This window comes from Carcharodon carcharias, chromosome 33 (genome assembly GCF_017639515.1).
Source record: "Carcharodon carcharias isolate sCarCar2 chromosome 33, sCarCar2.pri, whole genome shotgun sequence".
Taxonomy (NCBI): domain Eukaryota; kingdom Metazoa; phylum Chordata; class Chondrichthyes; order Lamniformes; family Lamnidae; genus Carcharodon; species Carcharodon carcharias.
The window spans coordinates 11787666-11793665 of record NC_054499.1 but is presented as its reverse complement, the minus strand read 5'-3'; positions in this window follow the sequence as shown (position 1 = coordinate 11793665).

Genomic DNA, 6000 nt, shown 5'->3' with positions numbered 1-6000 from the left:
GTTTGCCATAATTACCAGTCGATGCCACCTTGCATTAGTGGAAAGCTAGCCAGAGCTGAAACTCCGAATGCCTGCTCATACTGACTGGCCTCCCTGCAGGAATAATCGGCAGCCCTGGAAAGCAAGTCATCGGTCACCTCCCCTACGCGTTCAGGGGCTGCTGACTGTGGGATTCTGAAAATATCCCTGACAGAGGCCGCAAGGCTGAGGAGCAACAACATTGAGGGTGATGGCGACATTGGCATCTGCTCCTCGAGCATGGTCACCAGCACCAGGCAGCACTGGGTCTTGTTCCAATCAGATGTAAATGACTGGCACCACTTGATGCAAGACCCTAAACCTCTTGAGATCCTGATGTTCAGACATATTGAGGGAGCTTTTCCTCTGTCTGTAGACCCTGTGCTCTGGGTATTGCCTCCTGCAAGCTACACCTCTTCGCTACTCCCTTCCCTTATAGACCTATCGTCTGTGATCAGCGGGCCACTGCCGGCACTATTTCTGATCATCTTGGTCCTCATCTGATGTCCAATTTAAGGCAGTATAAGAGGCACCCAACCTGGTTTGATAGATCTTTGACCTTCAAAGTGCAGATCAGATCTCCAAAACTCCAAAGTGTAGATGAAACAGGCATAGTGTGCAAAAGCAAGCAACTTACAGTCAACACCTACAAAACACTGATTGATCTTCAACTGGACTATTGTGTCCAGATCTGTGCACCAGTACTTTAGGAAGGCTGTGGAAGATTTAGAGGGGGTGCAGAAAAGATTTAGGAGAATGGTTCCAGGAATGAGGGACTTCAGGTATGTGGATAGGTTGGAGAATCTGGGGCTGTTCTTCTCAGAGAAGAGAAGGTTGAGTGGAGATTTGGTATAGGTGTTCGAAGCCATGAGGGGTCTGGGCGGAGTCGATAGGGAGAAACTGTTCCTGTCGGGTGGAAGGATCGAGAGTCAGTGGGCACCAATTTAAGGTGCACGGTGAAAGAACCGGAGGCGAAATGGGGAAAACCTTTCTTTCACGCAGCGAGCGGTTGGGGTCTGGAATGCACTGCCTGAGAGTGTGGAGGAGGCCAATTCAATCGCAACTTTCAAAAGAGAATTAGATATTTATCTGAAGAGAGAAGGAATGTGCAGGGCAAGGGGGAAGAAGAGATGCAGCGGGACCAGGTGAGTTGCCGTTGCAGAGAGCCAGAACAGTCATGATGGGCCGAATGGCCTCCTTCTGTGCTACAACCATTCTATGATTTTGTGAATTTAAACCTCCAGAGTGTTGGAGAAACTGCTAAAACTGTGCAAAGTGACTTCTGAACAGAAGCTCTGTGAAGGAACCCTTTCCCAGGGATAAGCAGCTGGCAGATTTGCCTGAGGCTGCTTCAACCCCCTCAGTTGCATCTGTGATCTCACCATGTTTTCACTGGCAAATTCCAGGCAGTCCAAAATTTCAAGCGAAAAATCAGCGTCACCCTTAATTGAGCGGTTAACATACTTTAGTGGGTAAGCTTCTTCCCCCTTTAACAGGCTGGAGTGAAACCCAGAGTTGGCAGGTTGTACACACTGTCAATTTGGCCAGGTTTAATCATTCCCCCACCCCACGCTACCCCACCCTGCCTCTTCCTGCCCAGAACCCCACACTCCCCCACAAAACCCATCCACTGTTGTTCATTATATTTCAGCCCCAGTCCTTTGATTGCATTAACACTCCGGACCAAAAGCCTATAGTTTGAGAAGACCAAAGATAAGAGGCCGAGGTCCCTGAGGTAATAATGTACCGAGATATTAACCTAGGTGTGAAACATCTTCTTCAGTCCAATAGCTCACAGGCAGGGTCTGATCTACAGTGCCACAACCTCCAAGACAGAGGCAAGGAGGCAGGTCCTGAACCCACACCAGTCAGTCAGAACAGGGATCAAACCATGTACTATTGGCATCAATCCAATCCTCACCAGCCATCTGCCAATGCCCTCTCTCCATCCCAGCCCCCTCCCAAGGAGTCCAAGTTGCTGTGGCAACATACACTTTTACATACATGTTGTAGTCCAGAGCTATGGATAGCGATGGTAGAGGCTCCACATTCTTTCTATTACATGGCTGACCAGGAATCTCTCCTGCCCTTACCACCCGCCATTGGCATGTGTTGGAATGATTTATAAGATGATAGTCAAGTACCTTGGCTGCATCACGAGTGCACCTTCCTTAGCCATCAAGTCCTGAGGTCAGACTTGAACCCAGCTCATCTAGCTCAGAGGTAGGGATGCTACCCACTGTCCTCAAGACCTCCATGAAGCATTTATCATTGTATGCTCAATGAACTAAAGCGTGATAAAACATCCAGTAGAGTTAAATCTCAACAAGAATTAGACAATAGGATTTTCTTTTTAAAATAGCATGAACTACAAATATAAACATTGTTCTTTGGGAGCTTTAGTCAGCTTCAAGGCAAGATTCTGTGAATGAGTTTGCATTAGCCGCACTCATGATTGTTTTAAGATCTTTAGATACATGTCTCTAGGTGTTGGGCCGCTCTGCCTGTTGTCTTAAGATAAATGTTTTGAAAAGATTATCGTTGTATTTCATTGTCATTCATGCCTTTGTTACCTATAGACTCGACTATTCCAATGCTCCTCTGGCTTGTTGCCCATATTCTACCCTCCATAAGCTTGAGGTCATCCAAACCTCTGCTGCCTTGTGCTCTAACTCGCAGGTGCAAATGAAGCCAATTGCCTTTTCGTAGTTTTACTGACCTCAAGGAGGAGGCAGGGATTTGAAATTAATGACCAATCTACATGCCAATTATCATCTAATTGACCTCATTGGCCCGAAAAAGGTCACAGTTCCATCTTTGCAGCAGAATAATACATTGCACATCCCATGGCGCAAAATAACCAAGAGCAATGCCACAGGAGATATGTGATAACATGATTTGCATTCCTGTTGGAAAAACTGTGGCGCGCCAGAGTGCAGTGTGACCAATGACCTTGCCAAAACCCTAAAGGTACAGGGGACGTTCCCTGTTCTTCACTCACCATTTGTAAGGCTGATGCTTGGCAAGCTGAGCCAACTTTATTTGACTGACATTGTGGACTCCTCAGCTTTGGTAACAAAGATTTGCAAGGATGACACCAGACTGAGAGATGACAACTATCAGGAAAGACTGAACCAGCTGTGGCTCATTTATCCAGCAAGGAGAAGGCCTGATAGAGGTCTCAAGATTATGAAAGGGGTTTGATAGGGGAAAGGTGGAAAGGTGGGGGGTGGAGGAGGGGGAAGGGGGTGGGAGGGGGAGACTAGAACTAGGGAGCATAAATAAGAGATGGCAGTTGGTTACAATTCCTCCAGGAGTCCAAGTTGCTGTAACAACATGCATTTTTCCATACATGTCACATTCTGGAGCTATGGTAGAGGCTCTAACATTCTTTCCATCACATGGCTGACCAGGACTCTCTCCCATTCCTACAGCCTGCCATTGGCATTTGTTGGAAGGATTTATAAGATGACCCTCAAACACTTTGGTTGCATCACAAGCACACCCTACTCAGCCATCAAGTCCTGCAGTGGGACTTGAACCCAGAACTTCTAGATCAGAGGCAGGACCACTACCCACTGTACCACACGACCCCCTGCAGATGTGATGGTCACTAATAAACCCATTAGGGTATTCAGGAGCAGCCTCTTTACCCAGTCACTGGTGGAACTCACTATCACAGTGAGGTGTTGAGCTAAATAGCATAGGTACATTTTAGAGGAAACTAGATACTGGTGGGAGCTGCACTCACCTAGGTGATTGCATCCCCCACATCACTCAAGAAGCTCGACACCATCCAGGGCAAAGCAGCCCCACTTGATTGGCACCACATCCACAAACATTCACTCCCTCCATCACCGACACATAGTAGCAGCAGTGTGTACCATCTGCAAGATGCACTGCAGAAACTCACCAAGGCTCCTTTGACAGAACCTTCCAAACCCATGACCACTACCATCTAGAAGGACAAGTGCAGCAGATAGATGGGAACACCACCACTTAGAAGTTCCCCTCCAAGTCACTCACCATCTTGACTTGGCAATATATCGGCCATTCCTTCACCATCGCTGGGTCAAAATCCTGGAACTCCCTCCCTAACAGCGCTGTGGGTATACCTACACTACAAGGACTGCAGCGGCTCAAGAAGGCAGCTCACCACCACCGTCTCAAGGGTAAGTAGGGATGGACAATAAATGCTGGCCTAGCCAGCGAAGCCCACATCCCATGAATGAATAAAAAAAAATGTTTTTAAAAACTAGATAAAGGCATGAAGGAGAAAGATAAACAGAAGGGTATGCAATAGAGTGAGATGATGAGGGGCGAGAGTTGGCCATGCACAATATAAATACTGTCTAGAGCAGTTAGACTGAACAGCCTGCTTTGCTGTTGTAAATCCTCTACAACTGTCTCAAAGATTGGCATGCATGTCGTGGCTCAGTGGGTCGCACTCTTGCCTCTGTAGTTGTGGGTTCAAGTTCCAGTGCGGAGGTTTGGACATGAGAATCGAGGCTGGCACTACAATGCAGTACCAATGGAGAGCTGCACTGTTGGGGGCACTCAGGCTTGGATGAAATGCCAGACCCTCTCAGGTAGATGCAAAAGGTGGAGAAGAGCAGTGGAGTTATCTCTGGTATCCATGCCGATATTCATGCCTCGATCAATACTGATAAAAGACCGATTAACTGGCTGTTTGTGTTGCTCTGTGCCTCAATTAGCCGCCATGTTTCCTACATTACAACAGCGACCACACTCCAAAAGCACGTAATTGGCCAAGGTGGTTGCGAGATTGTAAAAGGTGCTATATAAGTGCAAGTCCTTCACTCTCTCATTTGCCAAGCCACTTCTTTCTGTCCACCCCACCCCCCCCCCCCCCCCCCCCCCCCCACCGAAGAGGTGGCCCCCTTTAAGTGATGGCTACTGAATTATCGGTGAGTTTGAATCTGAGATAAATGATGCCTTGCGAAAGGACGAAGGGTTCACTGCAGTGAAGAGGAGTCAATCTGTGAAATTATATATTAAGCACAGGTTTGCTGTACCATTCAGAGGAGTCAGAGACACCCACACAAACCAACTTCGTGACAAATGGTTTTTTAAAAGTGTGACATTAGTTGGTGCAGAGAAAAGCTATAAATATTGCTAGTGCCTGTCTCCATTCTTATTTTTTGATTACGTGCATTACCAGCATCAACGATCAAAGTTATCTTAAGATCAAAGCTATCCTATTTGCAACAGGCTGTGTGAGCCGCTTTTTAGCTTTGATGGGGTCTTTTTTTATCTCTCCGGCTCTTTTCTTCCTTCTTCCCCCCCTTCAGCTCCTCCTCCCTTCTCTCTTGCAGAAGGAAAAATAAGTACCCGCCTCCCAGAATGATAGAGCGCAGAAGGAGGCCATTGGATCCATCATGTCTGTGATGGCCCTTTCAACAAGCTATCCAATTAGTCTGGCTCCGCTGTTCTCCATAGCCATGCAAATTTTATCCTTTTCATGTATTTATCCAACACCCTCTTGAAAGTCCCCATTGAATCTGCTTCCGTCGACCTTTCAGGCAGCGCATTGCAGATTGCAATAGGTCGGGTTTTGCTTTGAGGATAAAGGTGAGGCTGTTATTTATGTGTAAATCAGGCAGCAGCAGATGCACATACTGCACTCAGTGAGGAAGCCCAGAAATTGCTGTTGGAGAGGCAACTTTCCCTCATCCGTTTCCTGGACATGACATCTTACCAAATGCACTGAACGTGTCTTGACCTTCCTGTCCTTAGAACAATACATCAGAGAAGGATGGCAGTTGGCTGATTGCGCCTGTGCTGGCTCCTTGGTACAGCTTTGTAGTTAGTCCCCCTCCCCACTTACCTAATAGATACGGACTAAGTTAACTGCAAAAGTAAAGGTTTGTCTAATTCTAATCTAAGTATGTTTTTGACAGGGTGTTAAGCACAAATCACAACTCAACAACCTCTCTAGTTCTGAAAATTAACTTTTCCAAG